Source organism: Phocoena sinus, chromosome X (assembly GCF_008692025.1).
Source record: "Phocoena sinus isolate mPhoSin1 chromosome X, mPhoSin1.pri, whole genome shotgun sequence".
NCBI lineage: Eukaryota > Metazoa > Chordata > Mammalia > Artiodactyla > Phocoenidae > Phocoena > Phocoena sinus.
The window spans coordinates 49,043,335-49,068,984 of record NC_045784.1 but is presented as its reverse complement, the minus strand read 5'-3'; the positions used below and the strand labels follow the sequence as shown (position 1 = coordinate 49,068,984).

The following is a 25,650-nucleotide window of genomic DNA, read 5'->3' as shown; positions in this document are numbered from 1 at the left end:
ACATATAGGGAAAGAGACTTCCAGTTTTCCTTCTGGAAAGTTTTAATCTACAAAATCATTTTAAAATACATATAAGACAATTCAGTCTATCTATTTCTTCGTCAGTTAGCTTTGATAGTTAGTGCCTTTCAAGAAATTTGTCCATTTCATCAAATTTTTCAAATATTTTGGTATTAAGTTGTATATAGTATTCATTTATTATCCTTTAAATGTCTGTAAGATCATTCGTGATGTCTGCCCCTTCACTCTTTTTTTAAAATTAATTAATTTATTTATTTTTGGCTGTGTTGGGTCTTCATTGCTGCACTCAGGCTTTCTCTAATTGTGGTGAGTGGGGGCTACTTTTCACTGCAGTGCATGGGCTTCTCATTTCAGTGGCTTCTCTTGTTGTGGAGCACGGACTCTAGTCATGCAGGCTCAGTAGTTCTGGCTCACCGGCTCTAGAAAGTAGGCTCAGTATTTGTAGCACACAGGTTTAGTTGCTCTGTGGCATGTGGGATCTTCCCAGACCAGGGTTCAAACCCGTGTCCCCTGCATTGGCAGGAGGATTCTTAACCACTGCACCACCAGTGGTGTCCCTGACCCATCACTCTTGATGTTGATGATTTCTCTTTTCTCTTTTTCCTCCTGAGTCAGGCTAGATGTTTGCCAATTTTATTGATCTTCTCTAGGAACCATTGCTTTTCTACATTGCTTTTCTCTTTTCTCCTCCACTGGTTTCTGTTCTTGTGTGTATTATATACTTTCATCTGCTCACTTGTGTGTATTATATACTTTTCTCTGCTCAAATTAAATTATGGATTTAATTTACTATTCTTTTTCAAGTTTCATAAGTAGAAGTTGAGGCCACTGTAATGAGACTTTGCTTCTTTTCTAATATAGTCATTTAGTGCTACACATTTCCCTCCAAGCACTGCTTAAGTGGCACCTGGCAAATTTTGATATCACATTTTTATTTTCATTCAATTCAATTACCTTCTTATTTCTATTTTGATTTATACTTTAATCAAACGGTTACTTCAAAGTTATTGTTTAGTTTCCAAATATTTGGAGGATTTCCAGGTAACTTTCTATTATTAGATTTTTAAAATAATCATTTCTGATCACAGGATATACTTTATATGATTTGCATTATTTTAAACTTATCAGGATTGTTTTATAGCCTCAAATATAATCTACCTTGGTAAGTGTTCCATTTGTGCTTGAAAAGAATGTATATTTTTCTCTTGCCAGGTAGAGTGTTCTATTAATATCACGTCAAGTTGATTGACAATGCTCTTATAGTCTTATATATCCTTACTGATTCTTCCTTTTTTCTATCAAATATTAAGAAAGGAGTGATAAAACCTCTGACTATAATTGTGACTTTGTCCATTTCTCCTTTAAGTTCTCTAAGTTTATGCTTCAAGTATTTTGAAGCTCTGTTACTAGTTTCATAAACATATTTATGTCTTCTTTATGAATTGATAACATTTTCATTATGAAATTACCTTCTTTATCCTTGATAATATTCTTTGATCTGACATTTAATTTGTCTTATACTAATATAAACTTCTCAGCTTTCTTTTGATTAGTGTTAGCATAGTATACCTTTTTCCATCTTTTATTAATCTATTTGTGTCTTTATATTTATAAATTGTTGTTCTTAAAATTTATTGTAGGTAGCAGAAAGCTCTGTCTTGTCTTTTAACAAGTGTGAGAGTCACTGCCTTTCTTATAGTCATTATACCACTTATATTGAATATGATTATTGATGTGTTAAAATTAATTGTACCATTTTATTATTTGTTTTCTATTTGTCTCATCTTTGTTTACCTTTCTCTTTTTCTTCTGCTTAGTTAATTATAAATAATTTAATAGTTTCTGCTTGAATATTATTTTAAAAAATTTTAGTTTCTAGTACTGTAAATTTGGAGAGTAAAACCCAGTTTTTAAGACTGTAAAGTTCCTAAGACCAAACATTTTGGGAACTCCTAGTACAGAGAGACATTAAAGGAGAAATACAGAGGGTAGACAACAGAAGCAAAGGAACTACAATCCTGCAGCCTGTAGAACAAAAACCACATTCACAGAGAGACAGACAAGTTGAAAAGGCAGAGGGCTATATACTAGATGAGGGAACAAGATAAAATCTCAGAAAAACAACTAAATGAAATGGAGATAGGCAATCTTCCAGAAAAAGAATTCAGAATAATGATAGTGAAGATGATCCAGGACCTCGGAAAAAGCATGGAGGCAAAGATCGAGAAGATGCAATAAATGTTTAACAAAGATGTAGAAAAATAAAAAACACAAAAACAGACATGAGCAATACAATAAATGAAAAGAAAAATACACTAGAAGGAATCAACAGCAGAATAACTGAGGCAGAAGAATGGATAAGTGACCTGGAAGACAGAATGGTGGAATTCACTGCTGCAGAAGAGAGTAAAGAAAAAACAATGAAAAGAAATGAGGACAGCCTAACAGACCTCTGAAACAACATTAAACACAACAACATTTGCATTATAAGGATTCCAGAAGGAGAAGAGAGAGAGAAAGGACCTGAGAAGATATTTGAAGAGATTATAGCTGAAAATTTCCCTAACAAGGGAAAGGAAATAGGCAGCCAAGTCCAGGAAGTGCATAGAGTCCCATACAGGATAAAACCAAGGAGAAACATTACAAGACACATAGCAATCAAACTGGCAAAAAATACAGACAAAGAAAAATCATTGAAAGCAGCAAGGGAAAAATAACAAATAACGTACAATGGAACTCCCATAAGGTTAACAGCTGATTTCTCAGCAGAAACTCTACAACCCAAAAGGGAGTGGCATGATATACTTAAAGTGATGAAAGGGAAGAACCTACAACCAAGATTACTCTACCCAGCAAGGATCTCATTCAGATTCAATGGAGAAATCAAAAGCTTTACAGACAAGCAAAAGCTAAGAGCATTCAGCACCACCAAACCAGCTCTACAACAAATGCTAAAGAAACTTCTCTAAGGGGGAAACACAAGAGAAGAAAAGGACCTACACACACACAAACAAAAAAAAACAAAACAATCAACAAAATGGTAATAGGAATATACGTATTGAAAATTACCTTAAACATGATTGGATTAAATGCTCCAACCAAAAGACACAGGCTTGCTGCATGGATACAAAAACAAAACTGATACATGTGCTGTCTACAAGAGACCCACTTCAGACCTAGGGACACATAGAGACTGAAAGTGAGGAGATGGAAAAACATATTCCATGCAAATGAAAAACAAAAGAAAGCTGGAGTAGCAATACTCATATCAGATAAAATAGACTTTAAAATAAATAATGTTATAAGAGACAAGGAAGGACACTATGTAATGATCAAGGGATCAATCCAAGAAGGATATAACAATTATAAATATATATACACCCAACATAGGAGCACTTCACTACATAAGGCAACTGCTAACAGCTCTAAAAGAGGAAAGCGACCATAACACAATAATAGTGGGGGACTTTAACACCACACTTACACCAATGGAGAGATCATCCAAACAGAAAATTAATAAGGAAACACAAGCTTTAACTGACACAAAAGACCAGATAGATTTAGCTGATATTTATAGGACATTCCATCTAAAAAAAGCAGATTACACGTTCTTCTCAAGTGCGCATGGAACATTCTCCAGGATAGATCACATCTTGGGTCACAAACGAAGCTTCAGTAAATTTAAGAAAATTGAAATCATATCAAAAATCTTTTCTGACCACAACGCTATGAGACTAGAAATCAATTACAGGGGAAAAAAAGTAAAAACAAACAAACAAACAAACAAATGGAGAATAAACAACACGTTACTAGATAACAAAGAATCACTAAGGAAATCAAAGAAGAAATAAAATAATACCTAGAGACAATGAAAACACGATGATCCAAAACCTATGGGATGCAGCAAAAGCAGTTCTAAGGGGGAAGTTTATAGCTATAAAAGCCTACCTCAAGAAACAAGAAAAATCTCAAATACACAATATAACCTTACACCTAAAGGACCTAGAGAAAGAAGAACAAACAAAACCCAAAGTTAGCAGAAGGAAAGAAATCATAAAGATCAGAACAGAAATAAATGAAATAGAAACAAAGAAAACAATAGCAAGAAACAATAAAACTAAAAGCTGGTTCTTTGAGAAGATAAACAAAATTGATAAACCATTAGCCAGACTCATCAAGAAACAGAGGGAGGGGACTCAAATCAATAATATTAGAAATGAAAAAGGAGAAGTTATAACAGATACAACAGAAATACAAAGCATCCTAACAGACTACTACAAGCAAATCTATGCCAATAAAATGGACAACTTGGAAGAAATGAACAAATTCTTAGAAAGTTATAACCTTCCAAGACTGCACCAGGAAGAAATAGAAAATATGAGCACACCAATCACAAGTAATGAAATTGAAACTGTGATTAAAATTTTCCAACAAACAAAAGTCCAGGACCAGATGGCTTCACAGATGAATTCTATCAAACACTTACAGAAGAGCTAACACCCATCTTTCTCAAACTCTTCCAAAAAACTGCAGAGGAAGGAAAACTCCCAAAATCATTCTATGAGGCCACCACCACCCTGATACCAAAACCAGACAAAGACACTACAAAAAATCAAATTACAGACCAATATCACTGATGAATATAGAGGCAAAAATTCTCAACAAAATACTAGCAAACAGAATCCAAGAACACTTTAAAAGGATCATAGACCATGATCAAAAGGGATTTATCCCAGCAATGCAAGGATTCTTCAATATACGCAAATCAATCAATGTGATACACCATATTAACAAATTGAAGAATAAATATCATATGATCATCCCAATAGATGCAGAAAAAGATTTTGAAAAACGTCAACACCTATTTATGATAAAAACTCTCCAGAAAGTGGGCATAGAGGTAACCTACATCAACATAATAAAGGCCATATACAACAGACCCACAGGAAAAATCATTCTCAATGGTGAAACACTGAAAGAATTTCCTCTATGATCAGGCACAAGACAGGGATATCCACTCTCACCACTATTATTCAACATAGATTTGGAAGTCCTAGCCACTGCAATCACAGAAGAAAAAGGAATAAAGGAACACAAATCGGAAAAGAAGAAGTAAAACTGTCACTCTTTGCAGATGACATGATACTATACATAGAGAATCCTAAAGATGCCACGAGAAAACTAATAGAGCTGATCAATTAATTTAGTAAATAAGCAGGATAGAAAATTAATGCACAGAAATCTCTTGCATTCCTATACACTAATGATGAAAAATCTGAAGGAAAAATTAAGGAAACACTCCCATTTACCATTGCAACAAAAAGAATAAAATACCTAGGAATAATAACTACCTAGGGAGACAAAAGACCTGTATGCATAAAACTATAAGACACTGATGAAAGAAATTAAAGATGATACCAATAGATGGAGAGACACACCATGCTCTTGGATTGGAAAAATCAATATTTTGAAAATGAATACATTACCCAAAGCAATCTACAGATTCAATGCAATCCATATCAAATTACCAATGTCAACTTTTACAGAACTAGAACAAAAACTCTTAAAATTTGCATGGAGACTCAGAAGACCACGAATAGCCAAAACAGTCTTGAGGGAAAAAAACGGAGCTGGGGGAATCAGACTTCCTGGCTTCAGACTATACTACAAAGCTACAGTAATCAAGACAATATGGTACTGGCACAAAAACAGAAATATAGATCAATGGAACAGGATAGAAAGCCCAGAGATAAACTCAGACACCTATGGTCAACTAATATATGACAAAGGAGGCAAGGATATACAATGGAGAAAAGACAGTCTTTTCAATTAGTGGTGCTGGGAGAACTGGACAGCTACATGTAAAAGAAAGAAATTAGAACACTCCCTAACACCATACACACAAATAAACTCAAAATGGATTACAGACCTAAATGTAAGACTGGGCACTATAAAACACTTAGAGGAAAACATAGGAAGAACACTCTTTGACATAAATCACAGCAAGATATTTTTTGATCCACCTCCTAGAGAAATGGAAATAAAAACAAAAAGAAACAAATGGGACCTAATGAAACTTAAAAGTTTTTGTGCAGCAAAGGAAACCGTAAACAAGATGAAAAGACAACCCTTAGAATGGGAGAAAATATTTGCAAATAAATCATCAGACAAAGGATTAATCTCCAAAATATATAAACAGCTCGTGCAACTCAATTTTAAAGAAACAAACAACCCAATCCAAAAATAGGCAGAATACCTAAATAGACATTTCTCCAAAGAAGACACACAGATGGCAAAGAAGCACATGAAAAGCTGCTCAAAATCACTAATTATTAGATAAATGCAAATCAAAACTACAATGAAGTATCACCTCATACCAGTTAGAATGGGCATCGTCTGAAAATTTACAAACAACAAATGCTGGAGAGGGTGTGGAGAAATGGGAATCCTCTTGCACTGTTGTTGGGAATGTGTATTGATACAGCCACTATGGAGAACAGTATGCAGGTTCCTTAAAGAACTAAAAATAGAATTACCATATGACCCAGCAATCCCACTACTCGGCATATACCCAGAGAAAACCATATTTCAAAAAGACGCATGCACCCCAGTGTTCATTGCAGCACTATTTACAATAACCAGGTTATGGAAGCAGCCGAAATGTCCATTGACAGATGTATGGATAAAGAAGATGTGGTACATATATACAATGGAATATTACTCAGCCATAAAAAGAAACGAAACTGGGTCATTTGTAGAGACGTGGATGCATCTAGAGACTGTCATACAGAGTTAAGTAAGTCAGAAAGAGCAAAGCAAACATCATATATTAACGCATTTATGTGGAACCTAGAAAATGGTACAGATGAACCGGTTTGCAGAGCAGACATTGAGACACAGAAGTAGAGAAGAAACGTATGGACACCAAGAGGGGAAAGTGGCAGGTGGTGGGGTTGGTGGTGTTGGGATGAATTGGGAAATTGGGATTGACATGTATACACTGGTGTGTATAAACTAGATGACTAATAAAAAAAATAAACATAAAGAAAAAGAGAATTTGGGCTTCCCTGGTGGTGCAGTGTTTGGGACTCCACCTGCTGGTGCAGGGGTCATGGGTTCATGCCCTGGTCCAGGAAGATCCCACATATCATGGAGTGGCTAGGCCCGTGAGCCATGGCCGCTGAGCCTGTGCATCCAGAGCCTGTGGTCCACAACGGGAGTGGCCACAGCAGGGAGAGACTCACATACCGCAAAATAAAAAAAAAAAAAGAGAGAGAGAATTATGTAAAGACCAAAATAAATTGAAATCCAAATATGCAATGACTGGTGAATACTGCGGATGAATCAGAACTTCCCAGGCAAGCTATAACAGTTTTTCCCTAGTCATCAAAGAAACATGCAGTCTTGCATTATCCTGATGGAAGATTATGCATTTTCCGCTGATTAATTCCAGACACTTTTCATAGAGTGCTGCTTTCAGTTGGTCTAATTGGGAGCGGTATTTATTGGAGTTAATTGTTTAGTTTTCCAGAAGGACCTCTTAATAGAGGACTCGCTTCCAATTCCACTATATACACAATATCACTTTCTTTGTATGAAGACTGGACTTTAGTGTGGTTGGTAGTGGTTCATTTCTCTTGTCCCATGATCTCTTCCATTCCACATTACTGTACAGTATCCACTTTTCACCACCTATCACAATTTGTTTTAAAAATGGAATGTTTCCATTATGTTTAAGTACAGAATTACACGTGGAAATATACTTTAAAAGGTTTTTTTCACTTAACTTATGTGGAACCCAAACATCAAAGCGATTAGCATAACAAAGGCAGTGCAAATGAATTTCAATGCTTGATTTGGATATTTTGAGTATGTCAGCTATGTCCTGTGTGGTATAATGTTTATTGCTCTCAATTAATATCTCAATTTGATCATCATCAATTCAACCTGTCTACCTGACATTGGGGCATTGTCCAGTGAGAAATTACCAGCATGAAACTTCACAAACCACTTTCGACATGTTTGATCAGTCACAGCACCTTCCACATACACAGCACAAATCTTTTTTTGCATTTCAGTTGCATTTTTACCTTTCTTGAAATAATAAAGCATAATATGCAGAAAATGTTGCTTTTTCTTCAATCTTCAATATTAAAATTGCTATAAAAATTCACCAATTTTGATGTTTTTTTAAATGAATGTTGATATGACAGCTGTCAATAAAATCTAACAGAATTTTCTGAATGAAGTTAAAGACAACTAAACACTACTAGAACCATCTTACAGAAAACACCAAAAAGACTTTTTGGCCAACCCAATAGTAGAAAGAAAGAAATCATTAAGATCAGAGCAAAAATAAATGAAATAGAGATGGAGAAAACAGTAGAAAAGATAAATGAAACAAAAAGCTGGTTCTTTGAAAAGATAAATAAAATTGATAAACCTTTAGTGAGAAACATCAAGAGAAAAGGGAAAGGGCCCAAAACAATGAAATTAAAAATGAAAAAGGACCCATTTGTTTATTTTTGTTTTTATTTCCATTTCTCTAGGAGGTGGGTCAAAAAGGATCTCACTGTGATTTATGTCATAGAGTGTTCTTCCTATGTTTTCCTCTAAGAGTTTGATAGTTTCTGGCCTTACATTTAGGTCTTTAATCCATTTTGAGCTCATTTTTTTTTTGTATGGTGTTAGGGAGTGTTCTAATCTCATACTTTTACATGTACCTGTCCAGTTTTACCAGAACCACTTATTGAAGAGGCTGTCTTTTCTCCACTGTATATTCTTGCCTCCTTTATCAAAGATAAGGTGACCATATGTGCGTGGGTTATCTCTGGGCTTTCTACCCTGTTCTATGCATCTATATTTCAGTTTTTGTGCTAGTACCATACTATCTTGATTACTGTAGCTTTGTAGTATAGTCTGAAGTCAGGGAGCCTGATTCCTCCAGATCCGTTTTTTGTTCTCAAGACTGCTTTGGCTATTCGGGGTCTTTTTTGTTTTCATACAAATTGTGAAATGTTTTGATCTAGTTCTGTGAGAAATGCCAGTGGTAGTTTAATAGGGATTGCAATGAATCTGTAGATTGTTTTGGGTAGTAGAGTCATTTTCACAATGTTGATTCTTCCAATCCAAGAACATGGTGGATATCTCCATCTATTTGTATCATCTTTAATTTCTTTCCTCAGTGTCTTATAATTTTCCGCATACAGGTCTTTTGTCTCCTTTGGTAGGTTTATTCCTAGATATTTTATTCTTTTTGTTGCAATGGTAAATGGGAATGTTTCCTTGATTTCACTTTCAGATTTTTGATCATTAGTGTATAGGAATGCCAGAGATTTCTGTGCATTAATTTTGTATCCTGCTACTTTACAAAATTTGTTGATTATCTCTAGAAACTTAAAAGCTTTTGCACAGCAAAGGAAACTGTAAACAAGACCAAAAGACAACCCTCAGAATGGGAGAAAATATGTGCAAATGAAGCAACTGACAAAGGATTAATATCCAAGGTTTGCAAGCAGCTCATGCAGCTCAATAACAAAAAATCAAACAACCCAATCCAAAAGCGGGCAGAAGACCTAAATAGACATTTCTCCAAAGAAGATATACAGATTGCGAACAAATACATGAAAGAATGTTCAACATCATTAATCATCAGAGAAATTCAAATCAAAACTACAATGAGATATCATCTCACACCAGTCAGAATGGCCATCATCAAAAAACCTAGAAACAATAAATGCTGGAGAGGGTGTGGAAAAAAGGGAACACTCTTGCACTGCTGGTGGGAATGTAAATTGATACAGCCACTATGGAGAACAGTATGGAGGTTCCTTCAAAAACTACAAATAGGGCTTCCCTGGTGGTGCAGTGGTTGAGAGTCCGCCTGCTGATACAGGAGACATGGGTTTGTGCCCAGGTCAGGGAAGATCCCACATGCCACAGAGTGGCTGGGCCCGTGAGCCATGGCCATTGAGCCTGCACGTCTGGAGCCTGTGCTCTGCAATAGGAGACGCCATAACAGTGAGAGGCCCATGTACCACAAAAACAAAACAAAACAAAACAAAACAAAAATAAAACTACAAATAGAAGTACCATACGACCCAGCAATCCCACTACTGGGCATATACCCTGAGAAAACCATAATTCAAAAAGAGTCATGTACCAAAATGTTCACTGCAGCTCTATTTACAATAGCCAGGAGATGGAAGCAACCTAAGTTTCCATCTTTGGATGAATGGATAAAGAAGATGTGGCACATATATACAATGGAATATTACTCAGCCATAAAAAGAAGTGAAATTGAGTTATTTGTAGTGATGTGGATGGACCTAGAGTGTGTCATACAGAGTGAAGTAAGTCACAAAGAGAAAACAAATATTGTTTGCTAATACATATATATGGAATTTAAGGCAAAAAAATAGGTCATGGAGAACCTAGAGGTAAGACGGGAATAAAGACACAGACCTACTAGAGAATTCACTTGAGGATATGGGGAGGAGGATGGGTAAGCTGTGACAAAGTGAGAGAGTGGCATGGACATATATACACTACCAAACGTTAAATAGATAGATAGTGGGAAGCAGCCGCATAGCACAGGGAGATCAGCTTCGTGCTTTGTGACCACCTAGAGGGGTGGGATAGGGAGGGTGGGAGGGAGGGAGACACAAAAAGGAAGAGATATGGGAACATATGTATTTGTATAACTGATTCACTTTGTTGTAAAGTAGAAACTAACATACCATTGTAAAGCAGTTATACTCCAACAAAGATGTTAAAAAAAATGAAAAAGGAGAAGTAACAAGTGACACCACAGAAATACCCAGAAGCATAAGGAACTACTAAAAGCAACTGTATGCCAATGAAATGGTCAACCTAGAAGAAATGGAAAGTTCTTCTAAAGTTACAGTCTCCCTGGAATGAACCAGGGATAAATAGAAAAAATGGACAGACCAATCACAAAATTGAAATGGAAACTGTGATTTAAAACTCCCAACAAACAACAGTCCATGACCTGATGGCTTGACAGGTGAATACTATCAAATATTTAGAGACAAGTTAACACCTATCCTTCTGAAAGTGTTCCAAAAAATGCAGAGGAAGGAACACTCCCAAACTCATTCTATGAGGCCACAATCACCCTGATACCAAAAACATCATACCCACAAGAAATGTTACAAGGCAATATCACTGATGAACAAAGATGCAGAAATCCTCAACAAAATATTAGCAATCCGAATACAACAATACATTAAAAGGATGAAACATCACAGTCAAGTGTGATTTATCCCAGTGATCCAATGATTTTTTTTTTTTTTTTTTTTTTTTTTGCGGTACGTGGGCCTCTCACTGCTGTGGCCTCTCCCGCCGCGGAGCACAGGCTCCGGAAGCACAGGCTCAGTGGCCATGGCTCACGGGCCCAGCCGCTCCGCGGCATGTGGGATCTTCCCGGACCGGGGCATGAACCCGCGTCCCCTGCATTGGCAGGCGGACTCTCAACCACAGCGCCACCAGGGAAGCCCCAATGATTTTTTAATATCTGCAAATCAATCAGTGTGATACACCACATTAACAAACTGAAGAATAAAAACCATATGATCATCTTAATAGATGCAGAAAAATCTTTTGATGAAATTCAACATCCATTTATGATAAAAGATTCTCCAGAAAGTGGGCATAGAGGGAACATACCTCAACATAATAAAAGCCATATGTGACAAACCCACAGCTAGCATCATACTCAATGGTGAAAAACTGAAAGCATTTCCTATATGATCAGGAACAAAACAAGGATGCTCACTCTCACCACCTTTATTCAATGTAGATTTGGAAGTCTTAGCCACAGCAATCAGAGAGGAAAAAGCAATAAAATGAATCTGAATTGGAAAATAAGAAGTAAAATGTCACTCTTTGCAGATGACATGATAGTATACATAGAAAATCCTAAAGATGATACCAGAAATCTACTAGAGCTCATCAATGAATTCGGTAATATTGCAGGATATAAAATGAATACATAGAAATCTGTTGCATATCTATACATTAACAATGAAAGATCAGAAAGAGAGATGAAGGAAACACATAGTAAATGCTGGAGAGTGTGTGTAGAAAAAGGAACCCTCCTACACTGTCGGTGGGAATGTAAGTTGGTATAGTAACTATGGAGAACAGTATGGAGGTTCCTTAAAAGACTAAAAATAAAGTTACCATATGATACTTCAATTCCACTCCTGGGGATATATCTGAAGAAAACTATAATTCAAAAAGATACATGCACCCCGTTTTCAGAGCAGCACTGTTTACAATAGCCAAGACATAGAAGCAACCTAAATGTCTGTTGACAGATGAATGGATAAAGAAGATGTGGTATATATACACAATAGAATATTACTCACCAGTAAAAAAAAGAATGAAATAATGCCATTTGTAGCAATATGAGTGGACCTAGAGATTATCATACTAAGTGAAGTAAGGCAGACAAAGACAAATATAACATGGTATCACTTATATGTGGAATCTTTTTAAAAAGATATAAATGAACTTATATATAAAACAGAAATAGACCCACAGACACAGAAAACAAACATATGGTTACCAAAGGGGAAGGGGTGAGGGATAAATTAGGAGTTCAGGATTAACATATGCACACTACTATATATAAAACAGATAGCCTAAAATGACCTACTGTATAGCACAGGAAACTATACTCAATATTTTGTAATAACCTATAAGAGAAAAGAATCTGAAATAGAATATTTATATATAACTGAATCACCTGAAACTAACACAACACTGTAAATCAACTATATTTCAATTTTTAAAAATCCGAAAAAACTCTTCCTTTTGATTGGAGTATTTAGTCTATTTACAATTAATGTAATTATGGATAAGTTGGATTTATATCTGCTTCTCTGCTATTTGTTTTATACATTTTTTTAACTTTTTCATTTCTCTACACCTCCATTACTGCTTCTTTGTCCCTTAAATTTTTTGCAACATACCATCTTAATTCCCTTGTTTGTTTTATTATATTTTGAATATACAATAATATCCAAAAATTTGCTCTTCCTCATATTTTGTGTTATAAGTTTCCTACAAAATAATGTTTATACATTGTAAGCCCATCAACACACCTATGGACATCTCATTCTCTAGATTTTACTTTTAAGCTTTTCTGGCTAACCTATTGTTCACTCCAATTCTTACCTATTGCCTCAGGCAGTCATAATGTTAAATAGTTGTTTCTGATTGTTTTTGACAAATGTCCCAGGGAAATTGGTTATTGACACTGAGGCAGCTCTTAATCAGGTAAGTAAAAGACAGCCTTGTATATGGGGTCTTCCCATAAACTGCCAGACAGATCAAATAACAATTTTCCAAGAATGGGATTTTGAAAAAGGTCCAACCCTATTCTGCCCCCTCCAGTGGCTGCCTTGTTGCTGGTTTTCCCTGTGATCACACAGTTAGTTTTCAAGGCTACTGCAGAACTGTGAGGGGGCATGGGAATAGGGCAAGTTAAAATGCTACAAAGCTTATTGAGATACAGAAGTTTTAAATAAATGCTCAGTGGAGTTCTACAAGGTTTTGGTTAATTTCCAGAGCTTTGAAAACATTGATTATGACCATTTTTGCCAGTATTCTCATTGCTTTTATGGATGGGAGGTATTCTGGTAGTCTTTGCTCCACCATTCTCACTGATGTCACAGCAGATGATTAATTTCAGATATTTTATGTAAGGTTTTTGTTGTTGCTCTTTCTTGGTTTTAATAATTTTGGTCGAATATGGTTAACACCTGCCTTGAATGTTTTGCCAATCTGCATTATTTTACTCTATGCTCCTTTGTGTAAATCATTGGTACCTCAATTACACAATTCTCATGTCCTGAATGAGGCTATGAAATGTTTCTGAAGAATATCTTTGACCTGCACACAGCTATTCTTTTGGCCAAGCTCAATTCCAAGATGAGGTTATCATATATTCAGTTACATATGTGGCTTTGAATACCAGGTTTTCATTAGAAGATATCAACCTACATACTACTCTTTGCATATTCAGTCATATTTCTGAAATATATATGTATATATATATATATATATATATATATATATATATATATATAAAACAAGCCATCTATCATCTATCTGAATGTTCTAGAAACACACTCTGGAACAAAATATCTGTAGTGTGATACTGCATCCACACACTAAAACCTGCTCTTTTTTTGCTATCTTGGCACCATTCTCCACTCCATTGCCCAAATCAGAAACACAGTAGTCACCTTTTACTTCCTCCTCTCCCACAACAAATCAATAACTAAATCTTGATTATGCCACATCACCTCGTTTATATCTTTAGAATCTGCCTACCTCTCTTCAGCTCAGTGCCTACTACCTTACTTCAGGCTCTACATCTTTCACTCAGAATATCACAAAAGCCTCCAAACTTTCTTCCTGCCACTGGTCTCTCCTCTTTTCCAGGAATTCTCCATACTACTGTAGCATGATGTTTCTAAAATACTTAGCATGCCCTATACTGTCCTGCACAATTTTTCTGACCTCAGAGCTCTTGCCTTCTGTAAACAAAGGTGCTGGCCTAAACAGCACCGCTAGCTGATTTCCATTTTGTTCAAATGCTACATTGGAGGCAAAAGAACCAACATATTTAGTGCATGTAGAATTCTAGAAATGACAGAATACATGGAAACATTTGCTTCTCCTCTGACACACCTCTAAACTCCTCTCTAAGAAGAATGAACATTTATATGACTAGTCAAATTTCAAAATATATCAGATCATGGTTATTGTCAGTTCTCTGTTCTCTTACGGATCAAGGTTATCTGTGTGGTCATCTGTCACATTGCTGCCAACAATCAGGTAAGGCCCTGAGATGTAGGTTTTGGTTTAGGTAGAGGAAAGGTTTTGGTTTAGGTAGAGGAAAGGTTTTGGTTTAGGTAGAGGAAAGAGGCCCCATAGGCCTTAACCATAAGCTCCAACCTGACCTACCACAGTACTCTGAATAGATTTCTGGAAAACAAGTATCTACTTTGCTTCTCACTACCATTGTTTCTTGTGTGTATCTTCCTCAGGAACTTTGTGGAGAGGAGAGCTATGCTCTAGGGTAGGAATTAGAGATTCCTTGGTCTTCTGAGCCCAACGTTTTCTACTGTTATTTCTAAAAATGTACATTCATAGAAAAAAAAATCAACCTCGGGACTTTATTGTCTCAAATAAACCACATAGCTAAATTTAAGTGCTGACATCTGCTTTTGATGCTTTCATTTTCATTGAAGTATAGTTGATTTACAATATTAGTTTCAGGTGTATAAGATAGTGTTTCAATATTTTTATAGGTTGTACTCCATTTAGTTATTACAAAATAATGGTTATATTTCCCTGTACTGTACAATATATCCTTGTTCCTTATTTATTTTAAACATAGTAGTTTGTGTCTCCTAATCCCATACCCGTATCTCGCCACTCTTCCCTTTCCCTCTCCACACTGCTAACCAATAATATGTTCTTTATATCTGTGAGTCTGTTTTGTTAGATACATTTGTTTGTTTTATTTTTTAGATTCCACATATAAGTAATAACATAGAGAATCTTTCTTTTTCTGCCTTACTTCAGCAAGCATAATACGCCCTAGATACATCTGCATTTTTGCAATGGACAGAATTTCATTCTGTTTTATGGCTGAGTAATGTTTCATTTTATATATATATATATATATATATATATATATATATATATATATATATAATCTTCTTTATCCATTAGTCTGTTGATGGACACTTTGGTTGCTTCCATATCTTGGCTATTGTAAATACTGCTGCTATGAACATTGTGGTGCATGTATCTTTTTGAATTAGTGTTTTTGTTTTCTTCTGATGTATACCCAGCAGTGGAATTGCTGGATCATATGGTACTTCTATTTTTAGTTTTTGATGATAGCCATTCTGACCAGTGTGAGGTAATATCTCATTGTTGTTTTGATTTGCATTTCTCTAATAATTAGTGATGTTGAGCAGCTTTTCATGTACCTGCATAGAGCAAGTGTTAATACATAAACTGAATATTAATGAAGATAATTCAATAACCCTAAAAACAGATAGGAAGGAGCAACTTGCTGCAGAAAAAATTGCGTTTTATACCTAGGCATTCTCAGTGCTCTCTCAAAGAAACATTTTAAAACAGCAACAATGGTTTTAGAAAGATCCATTGTCCATGAGAAATAGAAGGCTAACAAGTACCTCAACAATAAACAATAATCTTGGGGACTGATTTCATATCAAATGACTGACAGGATTTGGTCATATTTCTGTAATCCAGTACTAATTTTTCAATTGTAGTCATGAGATTAACTATAATATACAAATGGCTACTATAATTTTTTAAAGATGATGATGAGTTGTTTCCTTTATCATTCTGGAAGTAATACAGAATTCAATTGCTTTCAGACTCTAAAATTGAGATTGAACAAGAAGCTTGTTCAACTACTTTTCTCAGAAATATGTGGAAAGGAGAATGTTAGCTACTTTTCCGAGATGGTTTATGGAGAGACTAAGTGAACTCCACAATTAGCATCAGCTTCATAGTTATAGGACAATCTTACTTAGATACAGATGCCCATGACTTATAAGTTTTACCATGAGATACACACATAAACACAAACATCCTTCACTCTCTGTTACTCTGTCCCTGTCCCTGTATCTGTCTTTCTCATCCTCTTTCTCTCTCTCTCGGGTTCATCCTAAAACACACATACACACATAATATAACCATATGTAATTGCTGATATTTAACCATTTTTGACCTGAAAAATGACAATTTCGTATGGTTATACTGAATATAAGTATATATAAAATATTACATAATAAATAAGTATATATTACACAATATATATTTATATGTATGTGCATATATATTTTCCCCCAAAGAGTTATGCAATGTCAGCTTCCATGAACATCAAACCACCAAACTTTGCCCATAGATCATAATTCAGCAATTATCACTAGTTGCATTCTCCTTTTCACTCAACACACACACATTCATACACAGCAACAGGGGAAATTCAAAAGCTTTCACTATCATTTCCAATTAGAGCTATGTCAAAGGTATTTTCCTTTTTTTTCCCCCACTGAATAGCATATTATTATTGATAACTAATAATATGGAAATTAAAATTAATAAGACTGGTGGGGCCACCCCCACCCATGGCACCACAACCTGGGTCGCACCAGGCCCTCAGAGCCGTGGGCCAGCGAGGCCAGCCTCCAAGGGTTAAGTGTCAGTGAGTCTCCAAAATGAGGGGACTCAGCGGTCCCCAGACTTTTACGCAGGAATGGTAGACATGGGTACGGGATTTTCAGCACACCATGGACTGCACACCTCTCCCTCTGGATGTCTGAGGGAAGTCACACAGCACTCTGTAGGAGAGGAAGACAAAAAATCACGGGGCCACGCCACCACCCGCCTTCCAGGTGTCCTGCCTGAGTGCTTTTGTAGCACCTGTTATCCGGAATGGAGTACCAGTGTAATGAGTCCTAATTGTCTACTTATTCTGGCTTCACATCCTTAAATCCCAGCAGGTCTTGTCTTGGTGCAGGAATGAAAATAAATGCCGGGAAATAAATAAAGCTTTCTTCTGACTTTGATATTTATGATGGGTATGGGGAAGCTCAAAACAGATCCCTGCTCTCTTTCTCTCTCTTAGGGTAAATGTCACAGTGTGGACACAAATCAAAGACATTATGAGTCAGATTCCAAGAAATCTGAAGAAATCTCCCTGCGTGATGATGCTGAGCATAGCAATACAACAGAGATACATACAGTAGAGCAGGAGGGAGCTGAGGGAGTGGAAGATATGCCTGAAGTGGAAGCAGAAGAAGAGGTGTTCCCTCAAATTTGTGATATTGCTGAAGATGACATAGCCAAAGCTCTCAGAGTCCAGAATCTGCTGCAAAGTGACTTTGCCATCAAACCTGGAATAATTTTGCTGAGATGCAATGTGGCAAACAGCATTTACAGAATTCAGATGATGCTATAAAGGCGTCTGCCTGGTCAATCTCATTATTGACTGAAAACTTTTAAAAAGATACCTGGTGTAAGTAAGTCCCAGTTCTATATGTCCCTAATGAAATCCATTGACAGACTGCACAAACAAAACTCTGTATTTGTTGTATATCTGTATATCCCCATGTGGCCCTTGAACAACCCCCTGCCCTGAGAAAGGACTCCCTTTGCTCTGTGAACCATCAATGCCCTAGAGAAAGAAAGTTATAGCTTTCCTACACAAGTAGAAAGAAATTTTCAGGAGTCTGTGTATAAGATACAACAAACTATATGGAAAGAGACAAGAAATATGGTACAAGGGCAATTTATTACCTGAGATGAAACAAACAACACACAGCTGGCTCTTGTTTGTAATCAAATGATATCTCCTCACGTGAGAGAGCAAATTTCTAGGAAAAAGTTTATATAAAAGAAAACCTTACTCTACAGAAACCTATGGAGCACAAGAAAGATAAATTTCTCCAGGACAATCTATAGAATTGTGATACTTTTTGATATTTTGATAAAATTGAGATTGTCAGAGCTTCAAGAACTTTCCTCTTATAGTTTTCTTAGTTCACGAATATGACAGAGGATATTTTAAATTCATATTCTTTGTGCTAAGCCTTGAATGAAAGATTATAGGATAGACATTTTTAAAATATGATAACACTTTCATTTTGTTCTCAAAGACACACAGAAGAAAATGGCCCTGAGAGATCTGACCACCCTCCCTCTTGAGGTGCCTCTCCTGTATATTGTAATAAAGTTTCCCCGGTATTGTCACCCAGAAATACGGATAGTCAGAATAGAACATTTAGAATGGGGGTGCTGATAAATATGAAACCAAAAGTAGATGTGAAAATGGTAGGGCTTTTAAAAAGAATCCAATCAAATGTGTTTTCCTTTCTGCTTGAATTTGCATGTTTGGAAGCAATTCCTACCACTGATTAGGAGCGCATTTGATAGTGTTTTGGTTAGGGACTCCATGAGTGCTGTTGAGATGTTCCCTGGAGCCTGAAGATCTCCATGCCAGTCATCAACTGTAACTAGGGCTTTATTTGAAGAGCTTCTGAAAGGTGTATGTGTCCTGGGCCTTTAAAATCTCTAAATATTAATTTAAATTCTCCTTTAAAATCAATAACCTCTATTATGGCAGCCTTTAAAAATTCTTCTCACACAAAACGCTCTATCCAGGAAATATTTCTCAGCTAGGTGATCAGAGTAGACTGACTGTGTGTGCGTGTGTGTGTGTGTGTGTATGTGTGTATGTGTGTTTATTTTTAGATTTGGAATAGAAGTAGATGTGTTTTATTGCCACATCTTCTAGTGCCCCACACTCATAGCAAGCCAGAGGGGTCTCAAATAGTCCAACTCCTTTCCCTCACAACCATTCTGCCCCAGCTGAGAATGAGGGAGAACCATCATGTACAGAGCAGGGACAGGATGATATATTAAGCATGCCATGTTGTAATGAAAGCACCTGATGGGCGATCAGGAGACCTTGTTCTAGTCCAATTCCTGCCACTGAGGATGAATGTGACCATGGACAAGCAATTTACTCTCCTTTACTGTGAAATAAAAAGGATTGGATTGATGGATCTCTAAAGGCCTTTGTCTCCTTCCAGAATGTGAACAACTAGGAACCAGAAAATGGAACAAGGAAAAAAACAGAATTTTATAATGTGATATACATTATAATAGATGCAGGAAGGTATAAGCCTACAATGAAAAGATATTCTTATATGTTTACAGCATAATTGATTTCTAATGCTGTCCATTATACTTTTATAGTCACAGGAAAGAATTACAATACATGCTTACTCAGATTTTTTAAAAATACATTTTTATAGGGACCCTTGAGCAAAGACATTCTGCCTAATTTTTCTTTTTCCTTATCTGCACTTCTCCATATCCCCTCCTAACACTGGGGTCTGCTCACATCTTTCTGTAGTATACCTCTTCATACTCATGAACCAACATGTTTCCTGAGGAACTTCTTCCATAATCCTGCAAGTAAGTCAAACCTCCTCCTCTACTAGTACTTATAAAAGATGAGATTCTTCTCATTGTATGGTGACTTAAAGTTCCTTTCTCTCGTAGTAGTTTACTACTCACTTTTCTTTTGCAATTCTAATGATAAGTATTCATTTGTTTTTGCCATACTGCTTCCTGTATCTCCAATTACATGTACAAATAAAACATTAAGCACTCACCCTCCCTGCCTGCCAAAGCTGGATGGTGTTTTGTAAATAAGTGTTTTTATTCTTTACTCTTGACTAAATTTGATTATTTCTAATGTTAATGAAGATTGTGGAAAAGCTTTTGTGAAAAGATTTATCAATCTCTACTTCCCCATAGAGCACCAGGCACAATGTCTCATTCAATTTGGAGTTAAATATATGTTTATAATGTTAAGTATTGAATAACTATATATGTTTAAATTAACAGTTGTAAGCAGGGATTATCAAAATACCTAAACTGAGAATGAAAAGAGGTAAAGGTGTGGCCTTAGGGATGTGTGTGTGTGTGTGCTGTGACTGTATGCATGTACACATGTATAGATTCAGAATTACACATACACAGGGAAATTGTGTGAAATTTTGCCACATGCTGGAGAGCATCCATTTTGAGTACCTGTGGGGCTTACTGCCCACTCTGCAGCTTCACAGAAGAATCTGACAGAATTCCCAATGCCACATGACCTACACCATAAGGTAAACTTATCATCTAACCTAACAAGAGGTCCCCAAAAGTATGATGCCTCAAAGCCATCATTAAAAACCCAAGTTCTGGAGGAGCTTCAAGATGGCAGAAGAGCAAAACGTGGAGATCAACTTCCTACCCACAAATACATCAGAAATACATCTACATGTGGAAAAACGCCCACAGAACACTTACTGAATGCTGGCAGAAGACCTCAGACTTCCCAAAAGGCAAGAAACTCTCCACGTACCTGGGAAGGGGAAAAGAAAAAACAGAGACAAAAGAATAGGGACAGGGCCTGCACCAGTGGGAGGGAGCTGTGAAGGAGGAAAATTTCCACACAGTAGGAAGCCCCTTCGTGGGTGGAGACTGTGGGTGATGGACGGGGTAAGCTTCAGAGCTGCAGAGGAGAGCAGAGCAACAGGGGTGTGGAGGGCAAAGCGGAGAGACTTCCACACAGAGGATCGGTGCCGAACAGCACGCACCAGCCCGAGGCTGTCTCATCACCCACAGGGACAGGTCAGGACTGGGAGCTGAGGCTCGGGCTTTGGAGGTCGGATCCCAGGGCGAAGACTGGGGTTGGCTGTGTGAACAGAGACTGAAAGGGCTAGTGTGCCACAGCTAGCCCAGAGGTAATCGGGGAAAAAGTCTGGAGCTTCGAAGAGACAAAAGACTTTTTCTTGCCTCTTTGTTTCCTGGTGCGCAAGGAGAGGGGATTAAGAGCACCACTTAAAGGGACTCCAGAGACGCACGAGCCACCGCTATCAGCACGGACCCAAGAGACGGGCATGAGACGTTAAGGCAGCTGCTTCAGCCACCAAGAAGCCTGTGTGCAAGCACAGACCTCTATCCACACCTCCCCTCCCGGGAGCCTGTGAATCCCGCCATTGCCACGGTCCTGTAATCCAGGGACAACTTCCTGGGAGAAGGCATGGCACACCTAAGGCTGGTGCAACGTCATGCTGGCTTCTGTGACCACAGGCTCCCCCCGCATTCCGTACCCTTTCCTCTCCCCAGTGTCAGTGAGCCAGAGCCCCCGAATCAGCTGCTCCTTTAACCCTGTCTTGACTGAGCTAAGAACAGACGCCTTCAGGTGACCTACACAGAGGCGGGTCCAAATCCAAAGCTGAACCCAAGGAGCTGTGCAAACAAAGAAGTGAAAGGGAAATTTCTTCCAACAGCCTGAGAAGCAGCAGATTAAATCTCCACAATCAACTTGATGTACCCTGCATCTGTGGAATAACTGAATAGAAAATGAATCTTCCCAAATTGAGGAGGTGGACCTTGGGAGCATGATATATATATATATATATATTTTTCCCTGTTTCTCTTTTTGGGAGTGTGTATGTGTATGCTTCTCTGTGTGATTTTGTCTGTATAGCTTTGTTTTAGCATTTTTCCTAGGGTTCTGTCTGTCCGTGTTTTTGTTTTTGTTTTACTTTTCAAAAAATTTTTCCTAATAATTACTTTTTATATTAATAACTATATTTTATTTTATGCTTTCCTTTTTCCCTTCTTTTCTCCCTTTTATTCTGAGCCATGTGGATGACAGGCTCTTGGTGCTGCAGCCAGGCATCAGGGCTGTGCCTCTGAGGTGGGAGAGTCAAGTCCAGGACACTGGTCCACAAGACACCTCCCAGCTCCACATAATATCAAACGGTGAAAATCTCCCAGAGATCTCCATCTCAATGCCAAGACCCAGCTCCACTCAACGGCCAGCAAGCTACAGTGCTGGACATCCTATGCCAAACAATTAGCAAGACAGGAACAAAACACCATCCATTGGCAGAGAGGCTGCCTAAAATCATAATAGGGCCACAGACACCCCAAAACACACAACCAGATTTGGAACTGCCCACCAGAAATACAGGATCCAGACTCAACAACCAGAGAACAGGTACTACCCTCCTCTACAAAGAAGCCTACACAACACACTGAAACAGCTTAAGCCACTGGGGAGAAACAGCGAAAACAACAGGCAATACGAACCTGCAACCTGCAAAAAGGAGACCCCAAACACAGTAAGTTAAGCAAAATGAGAAAACAGAGAAACACACATCAGATGAAGGAGCAAGGCAAAAACCCACCAGGCCTAACAAATGAAGAGGAAATAGGCAGTCTACCTGAAAAAGAATTCAGAATAATGATAGAAAAGATGATCCAAATCTTGGAAATAGAATGGAGAAAATACAAGAAGCATTTAACAAGGAACTAGAAGAACTAAAGAGCAAACAAACAGTGATGAACAACACAAAAAATGAAATTAAAAATTCTCTAGAAGGGATCAATAGCAGAATAACTGAGGCAGAAGAACAGATAAGTGACCTGGAAGATAAAATGGTGGAAATAACTACTGCAGAACAGAACAAAGAGAAAAGAATGAAAATAATTGAGGACAGTCTCAGAGACCTCTGGGACAACATTAAATGCAACAACATTCAAATTATAGGGGTCCCAGAAGAAGAAGAGAAAAAGAAAGGGACTGAGAAAATATTTGAAGAGATTATAGTTGAAAACTTCCCTAACATGGGAAAGGAAATAGTTAATCAAATCCAGGAAGCACAGAGAGTCCCATACAGGATAAATGCAAGGAGAAAAACCCCAAGATACATATTAATCAAACTATCAAAAATTAAATACAAAGATTAAATATTAAAAGAAGCAAGGGAAAAGCAATAAATAACACACTAGGGAATCCCCATAAGGTTAACTGCTGATCTTTTAGCAGAAATTCTGATAGCCAGAAGGGAGTGGCAGGACATATTTAAAGTGAGGAAGGAGAAAAACCTACAACCAAGATTACTCTACCCAGCAGGGATCTCATTCACGTTTGATGGAGAATTTAAAACTTTTAGAGAGAAGCAAAAGCTAAGAGAATCCAGCAACACCAAACCAGCCTTACAACAAATGCTAAAGGAACTTCTCTAGGCAGGAAACACAAGAGAAGTTAAAGACCTACAAAAACAAACACAAAACAATTAAGAAAATGGTATTAGGAACATGCATATCAATAATTACCTTAAATGTAAATGTATTACCTGCTTCAACAAAAAGACATAGACTGGCTGAATGGATACAAAAACAAGACGATCACACACCAGTCAGAATGGCCATCATCAAAAAATCTAGAAACAGGGGTTTCCCTGGTGGCACAGTGGTTGAGAGTCCGCCGGCCAATGCAGGGGACACAGGTTCGTGCCATGGTCCGGGAGGATCCCACATGCCACGGAGCAGCTGGGCCCGTGAGCCATGGCCGCTGAGCCTGCGTGTCCGGAGGCTGTGCTCCACAACGGGAGAGGCCACAACAGTGAGAGGCCCGCGTACCGCCAAAAAAATAATCTAGAAACAATAAATCCTGGAGAGGGTGTGGAGAAAAGGGAACCCTCTTGCACTGTTGGTGGGAATGTAAATTGATAAAGCCTCTATGGAGAACAGTATGGAAGTTCCTTATAAAACTAAAAATAGAACTACCATTCGAGCCAGCAATCCCACTACTATGCATATACCCTGAGAACACCATAATTCAAAAAGACTCATGTACCAAAATGTTTATTGCAGCTCTATCTACAATAGATAGAACATGGAAGCAACCTAAGTGCCCATCAACAAATGAATGAACAATGAAAATGTGGCATATATATGCAATGGAATATTGCTCAGCCATAAAAAGAAACGAAATTGAGTTATTTGTAGTGAGGTGGATGGACCTAGAGTCTGTCATACAGAGTGAAGTAAGTCAGAAAGAGAAAAACAAATACCGTATGCTAACACATATATATGGAATCTAAAAAAAAACAATGGTCATGAAGAACCTAGGGACAAGACAGGAATAAAGACAGTCCTAATAGAGAATGGACTTAAGGATACGGGGAGTGGGAAGGGTAAGCTGGGACAAAATGAGAGTGTGGCATGGACATATATGTACTACCAAATGTAAAATAGATAGCTAGTGGGAAGCAGCCACATAGCACAGGGAGATCAGCTCGGTGGTTTGTGACCACCTAGAGGGGTGGGATAGGGAGGGTGTGAGGGAGGGAGATGCCAGAGGGAAGAAATATGGGGACATAGTATATGTATAACTGATTCACTTTCTTATAAAGCAGAAACTAAAACACCATTGTAAAGCAATTATACTCCAATAAAGATGTTAAAAATAAAAAAAGTCAAGTTCTTATATACAATGGAATATTATGCCACCTTAAAAAGAAACAAAATTCTGATACATGCCCACAACATAGATGAACCTTGAAAGCATTATTAAGTGAAAAGCATTTTTAAGTGAAAAAAGCCAGACATAAAAGGACAAATATTGTATGATTCCACTTATATGAAGTACCTAGAACAGGCAAATTCATAGAGACAGAAAGAAGAATAGAGATGACTATGGACTGAGGGGAGGGAAGGATAGGGAGTCATGTTTAGTGGGTAGAGTTTCTGTTTGTGATGATGAAAATTTTCTGGAAATAGATAGCAATGGTGGTTGCACAACATTGTGAATGTACTTAATACCACTGAATTTTGTGGTAAAATGGTAAATTTTATGTATATTTTGCCACAGTAGTAAATAACCCAAGTTCAAAAACATTAATAAAAATTAATAACACACTTTAAAATTACTTGGGAGTAGGGAGAGCTATATTGGGGAAAGGGACAAAACAAAAACAAAAATAGCACCCTTCTATTTTAACTAAAATGAATGCCATTTTTTTCTTCATTTAGCTTTATCTCATTTATTAACAGAAAAAAAAGTGTCTCTTACCTAAAGCTAAAAAGAGAATTAAATAAAAGATTGCTATATATAACTGAAGGGGAATATCCATCCCACTTCGGGTTATGACACTATTACTACCTCCCCTCAAAAAACGAAATCTCCAC

At 37.2% G+C, this 25,650-nt stretch overlaps 1 protein-coding gene and 1 pseudogene across 3 annotated transcripts in view; one reads left to right on the top strand and one right to left on the bottom strand.

Annotated features, from left to right (window-relative positions):
* KLF8 (Kruppel like factor 8) overlaps positions 1-25,650 on the bottom strand; it is a 370,498-nt gene that overhangs the window by 276,732 nt on the left and 68,116 nt on the right. The window contains exon 2 of one of the 3 annotated variants that reach the window (XM_032620531.1): positions 20,971-21,025. The exons of the other annotated variants lie outside the window; for them this stretch is intronic. The gene's annotated coding sequence lies outside the window, so the exon portion shown is untranslated. The remainder of the gene's footprint in view (positions 1-20,970; positions 21,026-25,650) is intronic. 3 annotated transcript variants of the gene reach the window in all.
* On the top strand, positions 17,678-18,406 carry LOC116747724 (annotated as a pseudogene).